This window comes from Solanum lycopersicum, chromosome 5 (assembly GCF_036512215.1).
Source record: "Solanum lycopersicum chromosome 5, SLM_r2.1".
Lineage (NCBI taxonomy): Eukaryota > Viridiplantae > Streptophyta > Magnoliopsida > Solanales > Solanaceae > Solanum > Solanum lycopersicum.
In genome coordinates, this window is record NC_090804.1 from 24,727,264 (window position 1) to 24,737,057 (window position 9,794).

General features: G+C 33.2%; 1 long non-coding RNA gene across 1 annotated transcript; it reads right to left on the bottom strand.

Moving 5' to 3' along the window:
* Positions 1-6,519: 6,519 nt before the first annotated feature.
* On the bottom strand, positions 6,520-9,410 carry LOC138348402 (uncharacterized). The gene is made up of 2 exons (XR_011221006.1): positions 7,872-9,410; positions 6,520-6,904 (listed from the first exon to the last, which is right to left on the bottom strand). It is a non-coding gene; the product is annotated as an uncharacterized lncRNA (long non-coding RNA).
* Between the last annotated feature and the right edge of the window lie 384 nt (positions 9,411-9,794).

The following is a 9,794-nucleotide window of genomic DNA, read 5'->3' on the forward strand; positions in this document are numbered from 1 at the left end:
TATTCGATATTTGATTAAGTTATTACATCGTACCAATCAATACTAGCCTATTAGATAGTATACACTAAATCTATGTTGATAATTCTTTTCCTATTATCTACCTCCTTGGTCCGGCAAGTAGCATTAAGGCGAGTTCTAACGTTGGTCATCCGTTAAAAAGACTTCTAAGAGAAAGAATTATCGATACATGCAAGACACTATTCTAGAATTGTTATTTTAGTTAGGTTTCACCTCATTATTCGCCCATGGTTCCCACAACCCTAGTTATGGAGTTTAGTTACCCATAGACATAATCACAATATTCAAATATATGGTATAAGAATTCATGTACTTACTTCAATGAGAAAGAGTAAAATCCAAAAGTTCGCTTGATTAATCAACAAAAATCACCAACAATCAATTACAAGAGTCTCAAAATATTCAAGAGTCTCACAAAAGGTCTAAAAAATGATCAAGAGTCTAACCAAATAATCCAGAGTCTAACATCAAAAATGAGGTTTTTTGAGCTATTTCTAAAAAATAAAAACCTAATTAAATACGGACTCTATTTGCTGGAAATCTATCAAATTGCGGCTGGGTCGACAACCTCGCGACGGATCGTCGTGGTCAGGACGGACCGTCATGGACTCCGTCGTCCCATACTTGTGCAATTTCTTCTGCTGCTCTCTTCATTACCCTCAATGGCAGGTATGACGGATCGTCTAGGCACAACGGTCCGTCGAGGATCTCCGTTCCAAAACACTTGAACTCTTGGATTTTAGGTACTGGGACTACTTCTCTGAACTTTATGACGAACCAGCAGGACGGACCGTCATGGCTACGACGGTCCGTCACGCACTCCGTAACCCCACACTTGGTCAGACTTTCCCATCTTCCTTCAGCAGTTGCACTATGATGCCACCTATGGACCGTCACGGGCACGACGAACCGTCACAAGCTCCGTAGGTGGTACTTTTCTGTATTTCTCGCTCAAAAACCTCTGCATTCATCTTTTAGACAGATTTCCTGCAAATAAAGAGAAACTTACATAAAAAATAGCACAAAAAGGCTTTTGGACACACTAAACTTAAGGAAAAAGTATTAATAATACCGTGAAACCACGGTATATCAACACCCTCAACTTAAATTCATTGTTTGTCCTCAAGTGACGCATTATTATTAAATACAAAATCTTTGTACAATAGTATCCATGTTTATCCTTCGCAATCATTTAGCTATCAATCCCGATCAATCTCATCATATTTATGCATGCTATCACTATTAGGCTTGAATTATGTGGAATCAGACCATGACACAGACTCACCATGCACTAACACCTATCCTCTTCAATTTCTCACCGAGGTGCTAATATTTTTGGTATTGCAACTAGTGTCCTCACTTCAAAACAAAATCCTCATTTTTCACACAATGACTCCAGTTTGAGTATAAGGATTACTTTTCAACACTCACTCTCTAAACAAATTCATACTCATTCATACATATTGCCATAAGCTTGCACTTATTTTCACTGCATTAAGTTTGCTATACAACTCTTAGGATCGCGATAGGACTTTCTTAGCTTGTAACATAGGCTCAGGGTCAGGTAGGGTATATTTAGGTATACTTTAGTTACTTTTTGCCCTCCTTGAAATATCGGCTAAACATACCATTTTCTATCATTTTATTTGCCCAGTTTCTCATATTTTTTCACCTTGTTATTTTCCCTTCTTTCTTCATTTTTGTAAGTGACTCTTCTTTTCTTGCTTGTATTTCTTGTGTGTGTGTGTGTGTGTGTGTGTGTATATATATATATATATATATATATATATATATATATATATATATATATTAACTTTTCTTTCAACTAATTCTTGAGTCAATTTACTTTTATTCTTTCTCTCTCTTTGTTCTTTCAACCCCACTTTCAAGAGCATTCCTCATAATAACCACTCTCAACTCATGGCTTTGCCATGAGTCAAAGTATTCAATACCCAAAGTTGGGTCAGAGCCATAAAAAGGGTTGTTTACTACATTAGCCACTCTCAACTTATGCTTTTGGCATAATCTGAGGTGCACATGTCCAAGGAAGGACCAGGGCCAACACATTATTCTCAGATAATATCAGTTAGGGTGAAAAAGAAAGGTCTACTTTAAGCTCAAATAATTTGGATCAAAGAAACATAAATTTCATTTGGTTTTATTTTATTTAGGCTAAAAATGGGTTATATTGAATAAGGGCCTATAATCCTTTCCTAATTGTCTATTACAACTTACTTTTAGCAGTACTAACCAGGCAAGTTCTAGCTTAGTACAAATAGTGGACTATTCAAATCTTCCTCACATTCACTTGACATCTCATTACTCTACCAGATTATCAGAAACCTAGTTCGAATTTTAGACTTAGGGTCATGCAGTGGTGTACCTCTATGTCATTCTTAGAGCCACACATTTATCAATTTCTATGCCTAGTCATGCATCATTTTCCATTTTCTCAGGATATCATTTTAGCCATCATGCTTCAGAATTAAACTATTTACACAAGATATATACATGCCGATTCAACAGAGAAAGTAATTTGTCTCTTAGGGAAAAAGAACATATGCAAGAAAACCCCAAAAGAGGATAGTGAATTGGGATACTCAGACTTCACCCTAGCACTCACTTTCCATTTACCCCACCCCCAACAAAAATACATGCAATTGTCCCCAATGTATAAAAAAATTGAAATACAAGAGTGGTAGGTGAAGCAAACCTGGGGCTCAAAGCGGCGATGATAAGCAAGATGGTGGGTCCGGTTCCTCGAAACCCACTACCTCTGTAATATGGACACCCTCGGTAGTGTCCTCATCATCAACAACACTATCAGCAGTGCCTCCCGCTATCTCCGCATTTCTGGAGCTAGACGCCCCAGCAGCTAGCTCTACTGCTCTCATCTGACGCGCCTCCTCCACAGCAAGCGAGGCTCTCCTCGCAGCCTCCATCTCACGGCGCTCCTTCTTCTGTGCTCGAGCTTTATCCTCCTCTCGACCCCTAAACCTCTTGTCATGCTCTCGAAGGGGAGGTGGTGGAATCTCTGAAGTGGCGAATAGGGCCGCCATCACTGTGTCTTCAGCAGGCTCTGCAGAAGGGGCCTCAAACTCAGGCACCCAAGCCTTTAAGATCATATTGATGTCTGCGCGAAGACTATCGACCGAATCCTGAAGGGTTGACACATCCACTTGAGGGGTTGGTCGAGCTAACACCCGCAACTCAAAAACGTCCAAGCGCTAATGAACCTCAGAGATCTTTCGCTCTGTGTGTTGGAACATTCGCCACTCCAAGCACTCTTCTGCCTCAGCAATATACCTTTGCATCCAAGGCTGGATATGATGCAGAAATGAAGCCATTTGTGCCTCTAATTTCTATACCCTAGCAAGCGGGACCAGAGCGGGTAAAGGGGCTGAGCGAGAGGAGCTCGGTGCAGTGCTACTACCCGGGATAGAATCGACCAGGGTAGTGTCAGTGGAAGCTGCCTGCATATCCATGCGGGCCTATGCTACCGTATCAACCAGATTATCGCCTAGTGGAAGCAACTCTAGACGGGGCCCTCTACGTGGAGCCAACTCATTGGCCTCATCCTTGATGAGGTCGATATCAAAAGTGCCCAGCGGGGTCTTGAGCTGATCAACATGCCATATAGCCACACCTGTGAAACTGCATAGAGAAAATATCATGCACGGGAAAGGGTAAGTAGTTGTGACCTTAAAAGCCCTCTCGTGCATGACCGCCTGTAGAAGCCAAGCAAAATCCACCTCAAACCCGGCTATCATAGCCGTCATAAGAAAATGAGTTACTTTCCTGATTTATCTATGCTCGAAATCTTAGAGTCACACTTACACTATACTAAGGTCCTATTACCCCCTGAACTTATTTTATATGTGATTTTCTACCCTTTTTCGACCTACGTGACACTATTTTATGGGTCCATAGTTGTTTGATGATTTTGTTTTCAAGCTAGTGTCAAATAGGCCAAAAGGGGTAGAAAATTACTTATAAAATAAGTTCAGGGGGGTAATAGGACCTTGTATAATATAAGTGTGTCTCTGATATTTCGGACATAGGTGGAGGGGGTACTTGTGAATTTTCCCTTTTAATAATAACAAGTAAAAATAAAATCTATATTTTAATTATGAATAAATAAAATTAACATACAAAATAATATTTAACTTATGCCCTAGCTATACAAAAGTGGTGTACTTCTATCACCAAATAAATTTTAAAACACTCTGTAAAGACTAATGAGGCTCATCCTATCTTCAGCTTCCATGGAATTATAGGGGTATGCTTTGTAATTAGTAAAAATTAAAAAGGAATTCCATTGTGTAAAATAAGAATTACAACCTATCCCAACTAATTTACATTTTACAGAAAATCCCTTAAAAAGATCGGCGTGGGATACATGGCTACCATCTGATACATACTAAATGATACACAATTAATAAATAAATGTTGAGCTAAAAAGGGGAAAAAACATAATAATTAATTACGTTGTGTCAGTTAGCTTAAGTTACGACTAACTGATTCTAAATACTTCATATATTATAGGCAATTGATTAACACGCTACAAATTTCAAATTTCAAAATTATATCTTCTACATTGACGAAAAGGTTATGAACATCAATTGGAAAAGCGAGCAATTTGAATAAATTCTGTTTTTTTATACATGATAAATATATCAATTTTACTGAGGCATTCAGGAATTTGGGTCAGCGAAGTGCAATATAAAAGTTACAAAAGCGATCGAATTGTTGTTGGACAATCAGTTTCGTTTTCGAATCTCAAAGAAGCAATTGCAACAAAGTTGGATATAAATCTATCAAGGAAAAACATTGAAAACAGTAATGTGATGGTGAAATATAAGATAAAGCAACACTTGTAAATGTGATGGCGAAATATAAGATGAAGAACAACTTCAATTGCAAAGTAAAGAGATCTGATATATAGTATTTGTTGATACATTATGATTTTTGGTATATATAGTATTTGTTGATACATTAAGTGAATATGGTTATAACACTACTGAATTTTATAGCAGCAATGATCCAGTATTAGTTCGTTGGTTCGTTGATACATTGAGTGAAATTTGTTTTAATAAATGATTCGTTAGTTCTTAAATGTTATTGATACATTGAGTTAGCTCTGTTGATAATTTAATGTACTATTGTTGAAACAGTAATTATAAAGGTGATACATTACAATAAATAGTGATACATGTAGAATTCTTTTTGGTTCTTGCATTGCAAAATCAGAGAAATAACCTCTCATACAAGGGACACATTAAGGAGCACATTTGAGGAGGTATTGATTATAAACGCGCCTAAAATTTCAAAGATGGAGTTATGTATTATGATATATTATTTTATATTATATGTATCTAAATCATTGATTCATTATGCAATTTGAACATGATTTCATTGTAATAATTGTATATTTTACTTTTTTAATGTATGCACATTGTTCCATCATCTGAATTTATTTTTTCGATTTATGAAGTTGGAAGAAGATACATTGTTTGTCTTGAGCAGAAAGTATGAAATTGTGAAAGATTTCAACTAGATGAGATACCGTGTGCACATGCAATCGCTGTTTTAAAAGAAAAGAATGTCAAAGATTGCATCCATATTGCTCTGATTACTACAAGCATGATACATTAGCAAAAACATATGAGATTCCAATAGTACAATGTCAGATAAGAAAAATTGGTCAGCTCCTGAGGATGTGGTAGATGAAATTGTGTATCCACCTAGATACAAACGATTATCTGGACGACCAAGAAAAAGAAGAAAAAAGAATTCAAATGAAAAGACTACGGTGGACAAAAAGGACATAACAGAAGAACTTGTACTTTCTTCCCAAAAGAAAAGTAAAATAATCGTAATATTTTTAAGACATTAATATTTTTGTTGAATAATTTTTCACGTAAGCATTCATCATTTTAAGTATTGTTTAAATTTATTATTAATCATTATTGATGTTAAAAAAATACTTGGTTATGATTGTGTTAAATAAATTTTAAGTTGCACTTCTAATTATAAATACGTGTTATGACTTGTATTGAAAAATACATATGTATCAATATTACTTTTGTTTAATAAACTATGTTATGCACTTATAATTATAAATAAATTGTTGGGTAATGTATATACTAATGAATCATGTGCATTAGATAATGTATCATATACATTTAATTTAATAACATTTGTTAAGGTTAATGTATCATTTACAATGAGTATATATCATGTATCATGTAATGTATATTAAGTATCATGTGTGATAATTTATTTGATACATACATTAAACAACTATTTTTAGCACAACTATTGAATTTGTGTTGAAAAATACTTTTGTATCAATATTACTTTTGTTAAATAATTTTTTAATGCACTTATAATTATAAATAAATTATTGAATAACGTATATGCTAATGTATCATGTGCATTAACTAATGTATCATGTATATTTAATGTGATAACATTTGTTTAATTATAGAAATTTGTAAATGAAGACAAATATACATTTTAACATTAAGGAACAAAATGTATTGACATTAAAAGTCAGACAAAATAAAGGTTTTAGAGAAACACTCCAACACTTAGGTTAATGTACATTCAAAATAGTACTAACGAAAAAATATTGTCTATCCATCGATATGCAGAAATCATTCCAGATTAACTAATGCATCATGATTTAGTGATGTGAAATGACGTCTATGCTTTGATGGATCATTATTATCACTAATACATCCTTCTGTGGTCTTTTGACTGCCATATTTTCATAGCAAAGCTGCATATCTTGAGCAGAGAATCAGACCAGAAAACATCAGATAAGATTGAAATTTCATCGCATATAAATTCAGAAAATGCGGCCACAAACAATCTACAGTCCCTACAAATACAGAAGATACATCAAAACGAATTGAAAATATACTTGAAAATAAAATTATATAAAATTTACGGTGTGTCGCTTCCTTGATGAATACTTTCTTGTGCATATTCAACAACAAAAGGGTGCTTTGGTTTCAATAAACTTCGAATTCCTTGTCCTTATAAGTATCAAAAGATAACCAGTTAGTTCACTCTGATTGATTTAAAAAAATCCAGTGTTCTGGAGGTAAGTAGGCAACATTAGAGATAATTTTTAATGTCACTCGAATAATTTTTTCTCCTTAATCCAGATGTTGAGTTGTAATAAGTATTAGCCTTTTTTTCAAAACAACAACTAACAATATCCAATGAAATCATCCATCACAATTCACCGGAATGTAAACATCATCTACGGAATCTCATGGTAACCTAGTCAGAATCTCAAATCCATTAATTATGCATAAACATCATACATGCATAATATATATATATAACTTGATACATTGAAAAGAAAAATTGACAAATGAACAAAAATTAAAGACATAAAATAGTATAAACATGATACATGTTGAATATATTTATAACTTGATACACTGAGAAGAAAAATTGATAATTTTTTATGAATTAAGTGGAAAGCATGATAATAAAATAGATATAAACATGATACATGTTGAATATATGTATAACTTGATACATTGGAAGAAAAATTGATAAATTTTTGTATCAGTTGAAAGAAAAGCTTGAGAAAATATCCATGAACTTTATAGATTTGTATCAAGCATATGCTATGTTAGTACTGATACATCATGAAGTTTATTAAACGTATCATTCATGTTCTGGTTGATTGAGAAGAATGAAAAATTGAATCACATAATGATATATTACAATATGATAACATTTATCTATGAGTAATGTATCATAAATTCAAATTAATAACCATTCAAAGTTTGAGCAACAAAAAAACACAAAAACAGTTCAAAACTCATTACCTCGAGTAGATTCGAAAGGGAAATTGGGGATGATACTTTTTTTTACTCCTTTTTTATGGGTATTCCCAATCTTTGATTTTGAAGAAGAAAACACATCCTTGTTCACCTTCTCGATACTCACCATTGGCCATAACTAGAGAATCGGATAATTTGTTCGATCTATTATAAACTCAACCTATGTCTTCATGTTCATAAACACGATTAGTGTCTGATAACATTATCTGAATAATACCTAAGATGAATGAAGGAGGATCCTCCATAAACGAATCAAAAATTTGATTCTTTTTTTAAAAAACTATGAGCAAAATTAATGAAACAGAAACAATACCTAGAAGAAATGGAAAATTCTTTAACTGGAGAGAGAAATAAATTTCAAATTCAAAATTAGAATGATAAGATCATGGGTGAGAAAATATGGCATGATTTCAGGAGTGAAATATTGAAGAGAGAAACGTGAGTTAGGAGATGAGAGGTTATGCATGAGTTGGATTTAAGAAGTAAAAAAGGAATTTTACTAATATTTTAAAAAAGAAGGGAATAATAGAAAATAAATAAACTAATGATGTGTATATAAGTAATTTTTCCTTAAATAAAGTTGCTTAAGAGAGTTATCTTTTATGCTTTAGTAATGAGAAAATACATAATTATCCCATTAAAGTAAGACATATTTTTAAAAAATACACTCAAACTTTGCAAGAGTCCTAATACACCCCTAAACTAGTTTAATGTAAAATTATTGAATCATTTTTCAATATTTTTTAGAGAAACTTTTCTTTTGCAATATTTTTTATTGACTATATAAATAACATTTTATTTTACTGTTTAATTTTTTTTCTTCTTTCTCTTTCGCTTCACAATTGCAGAAGATGACAGCAACTTGAAGTTTTTTTCTTTTTTTCTCTCTTTTCATTTCTCATTTAGATTGGATTTCGACGGAGAGATTATAACTAAATAACACTATCTCAGTCCATAAAAGACAATAGCCTTTTTAGTCGATTTTCTTCCATTGATAACGGAAGCAACAATGGATTTGTTGTTTCATCCTCAGATTTCTTCTTCTCATTCTTGGCCGGCTGGGGTGAGAAGCTCCGGAGAGATGATGGCGACTTCGAAGATAGAATCATCATATTTCAATTAACCCATGATCAATAATTTACGAGGGCTGAAATCCTGTTAAGACCAAACAAATATAATCTCATATGTGTTAGGAGAGAATTTTCATTTTTTTAAAAAAATACAACCCAGGTTGATTTAGAGCAAAAATCAAAGGCAAATAAACAAAAAGAAGACTTTGACATGAATTTTAATTTCAAAATAACAATTTTGAAACTGAATTTGATTTTACAGGTTTAATTTTGATCTAGTGTTGTAGCAATGGCGGCCACTCAATGACGAGGAGACTAGCATATGGGTTAAGCGAAGAAAGAAAAAATAAAGAATCAAAACAACAAAAAAAAGAACATAAATAAGAGCAAACATCAAGAAATTATATAAAAAAGAACACGTGACAAGCAATAATAACTTTGTGACGTCACATTCTTTCTTATAAGTGGTTTTAACAACAAAAAAAAATTGGATATTTACATTACTTTCAAATTGTTTAGTGGAGTATTAGGATCTTTGTAAAGTTTGAGTGTCTTTTTTTTTTAAAAAATGTTACAGTTGATTGGGATAATTATGTATTTTCCCTTTATTTAATAAAACATTGTAAAAATTTGAATACCCTCAAACTTTTATTTAATACCTTAAGACTGACATGGTAAAACTCTCTCTTCTATCTATACTATATAGAAATTATCAACAAGTATACATTCAAGTTGTTATTGTATAACTTCAACATTTGTATATGTCACGACCCGAATCCGAGCCGCGACTGGCAGCCACACTTACCCTCCTATGTGAGCGAACCAACCAATCTAACCC